The following is a 3402-nucleotide window of genomic DNA, read 5'->3' as shown; positions in this document are numbered from 1 at the left end:
ATTCGCGCTGACGGGACACGCGCGCGAGAAAAGGGAGAGAGAGAAAGAAGAAAAGAAACGATGCGAAAAGAATGGGAGAGAGACAGAGAGAGCAACGCGAACAGCGAGGAGGAAATACGTTTTGACGGCATTGTTGTTTTCGGCTCTTCGGCGCTTTGCACGAGTGGGGGATGCCGCATCTCTCCGAGTTGAACGCTCCCCTGCGGCATCGTTTTGTTCTGTCTTATTATTATTTTTTTTTTATTGGATTAACCCCTCCGCCGTTTTTCGAAGTCTATCATTCCGTTATTTCTCTCTCATGCCATGCTTCCTCTTTGTTCATTCTTCAGGCGGGAAATTTCTCCTCCTCCTCTGTTTCCTTCTCACTCGAAGAAGTTGGGAACACATAGCTCGCTGCGTGCAGCTTTGAAAAGAGCCAATGGTCGCTTCCGCTGGCTCGCGACTTCTCGGCGTCGCGCCGCAACCGCGACAGTGCACGCTCAGTACTTGACCCGCTGAGAGCTTTTTATTTTTTACTTGAAAACTTTTTTGGATAACTATAAGTACTACTGACCGCGTTCGATCTCTGAAAATGAATGGGGCGATGGCACGTACTCAAGGAAAGAAAAATGTACCAGTTGCAATCATGCTCTTGAAGCTCGCTTGTGGAAAGGCTGTCGCTGGAGCAAACAAATGGAGAGAGGTCTCCGTTAGCTAGCTGCGAAGCTTCGCCTTTGCTATCAGGAACTTAGTGTCTGTTTTGCAGTGAAGTTACCGGCCACCATCATTATTCATCGTTATCGCCTTAGTTTGGCTCATTATAGTGAGAGTTACTGCTGCGTCATAAAATACCGAACTACTACTACTACTACTACTACTACTACTACTACTACTACTACTACTACTACTACTACTACTACTACTACTACTACTACTACTACTACTGCTACTGCTACTACCACCACCTTTGCGGCCTCTACTTGATTTCTCCGACTGCTCCTTTAACCAGTACAAGGACCCTGTTAGTTCTATAATATTTTATACTGCTACTACACGTTTATCCTATTAATAGTACTGTTACTGATACTTATGTTACCACTGCTACTGATAATATTGCTGCTATAGCTACTGCAAGTACTGCTGCTAATACTACTGCTGCTGCCCCTACTTCGTCACTATTGCTATTACAAGCTTCCACTATTTCTACCTATACTATTTACTTAATTCCACGTGTGCATTTATAACCAACTACCAATTATACTCTTATTCCACCATGTGCGGTACCCTCCCCCGCGGTCTCACCTGAGCAGAGGAGGTTGCAGTTCGGAGGATCTGGGTCGGGGTTGCCCTCCTCTCCTGCTATCACTCGGACGTGGCCTTATCTCCGGCATTTATATTCCCGTCTATGATGTTCGATACGCAAATTCGAAAACATTGAAGCCGACATTCACCACTTGCAGAAGAAGAAGAAGAAGACTCGGTCACCATCAGCTAATGCTGTAGTTATACATCTCAAAATCTAATCTCTGCACCCTAATTCTTGGCCGATCCCCCTGTGTGGGTATGTGCCATCACATTAGAGGAGAACAACAACAATAATGCTGTCGCTCCGTATTCGGTTCAGCAGCGTTGAACCCCGTGAGCTTCTGAGAAACGCAGAAGAGATAGTTGTCACGCTCCAAAGAGAACCTGGCTTAGTGTACGTGACCGAGGTATTCAGCGCGCGCCTCGCTATATGCAAGAAAAATGGCTGGTAAAGTGTCAAATGAATATTTGAAATGGGGCTAGAGTCCAGTACACCTCTCACCTCAAGAAAGGTCGTATTGTTATCCACATCTACCCATACCGCTGCGTCGATGAAGGATTTGCAAAGAACCAACAAACCTGACCCACATTCTATGTCCACAAGTGTCAACCCAAACGCTTTGTTATCCACACCATGGAGGAGGCACTGATGCTCAGCTGTAGCCCTACCGTTTAAGCTGCGCTAGTGGCAGCGGAGGCCACCGAGGTCCAGTCCCCCGTCTCATTCCCCATCCTCCCTACTTCAATTAATGAAAATAGTCATCATCGTCATCATCTTCATGCTCACGGAATTCCGGCGATGAACAACCGACCACAGCTTTTATTCAGCCCCCTTGGCTAATTTTCACAAAATTCAAGCAAGGTAACCAGTTATCATCCGCCTTCCCCCCCCCCCCCTTTTTTTTATATATATATATGAAATTAGACAACTTCGGGTTCCGCTTAGACCTTAGGCGACACCTATAGTTTACAATATTGAGCATGGGAGAACCAGGAGCTTTGTACGTGTGCACTTCCGAAAGGAAAGCCTAGGCAACATCGAAGGAGCATCATTTAGTTGTTGTTTTTTTGGAGAAAGAGAGAGAGAGAGGGGGGGGGGGGGGGAGTGAAGCGCAGCAAAGAGCCGACGCTGTCCATATAAAAGTAAATATTTTTCTTTTCACAATTTTTGACCGTGAATAGCCGCGCTGTGCGAAGGTACTAGTGCGTTGTGCGCCGGCAAATTTTACACGAATTAAAGGAACAAAAGAGAAGGAACTGGAGAAGGAGGAGGCGTAGAAAAGATATTAGGGAAATGAGGGTAATAACAACGGCAAAAAAAAACTGAGCTTCTGATGAAGGGAACGCGCTAGAACTGTCACCGAATGCAATGATTTTCTTCTCTTTATATTTTCTATCGTCAATTTGCAGAATAGCAAACAGCGGTGTGCCAATGAGCCAAGCAAGTGTGCTTTACATGTATATATTGCTCCACGAAGTGAGCAGCGCTCCGCGGGTTCTCTGAATGTTGGAATTCCTTGCCCCGCATTCCATGCCCGCGCTTGGCCGAAGAGACTTCTGGAGGAATTCTAAACGCAACCGCAGGGATGGAAAATAACGGAGGGAGAAGCATTCAGAACAGAAAAAAAAGCAGCTGTTGCGGGCGAGGAACTTTTGGATGCGCGCATACCCGAGAGCAGGGAGTGAATTCCTTGCCCGTGGGACGCGTTATCGCGCAGGAGGCAGGATGTAACGCGCAATATGGTGATGTCTACGACAACCCCGCGTGATTTTCGAAGGCAGTTTTTCATTCTAGTAGCAGTAGAGAATATTTATTCAACCTTTTTCAACTCCGTGCCAATTCTCAAAGAAGCCCTTTTTTGTAGCTGTTTAGCTCTAACCGAAGTATATGTTCATAGCCTTTTATTTTGTTCAATGTGATCGCTGTATTAAAAACGTCTAATTTGAAATATTGGTCGCAGCAAATGGGGTTAACTTTTAGCGTATGCCTATTTAAATTGTCTATTAGACGCTTTCGAAGAGGATATGGTCTTACCATTTGCCCACAAATAGTGTCAACGAGTTATGTCTTCTGTGCAATTGGTCGATACTGCACGCGTGCAGCCGGTGCCAGTTATA

The sequence above is a fragment of the Amblyomma maculatum genome, chromosome 9, assembly GCF_055883805.1.
Source record: "Amblyomma maculatum isolate TAMU_Amacu chromosome 9, ASM5588380v1, whole genome shotgun sequence".
NCBI lineage: Eukaryota > Metazoa > Arthropoda > Arachnida > Ixodida > Ixodidae > Amblyomma > Amblyomma maculatum.
The sequence above is the reverse complement of the archived record's forward strand: the minus strand, read 5'-3'. Positions refer to the sequence as shown.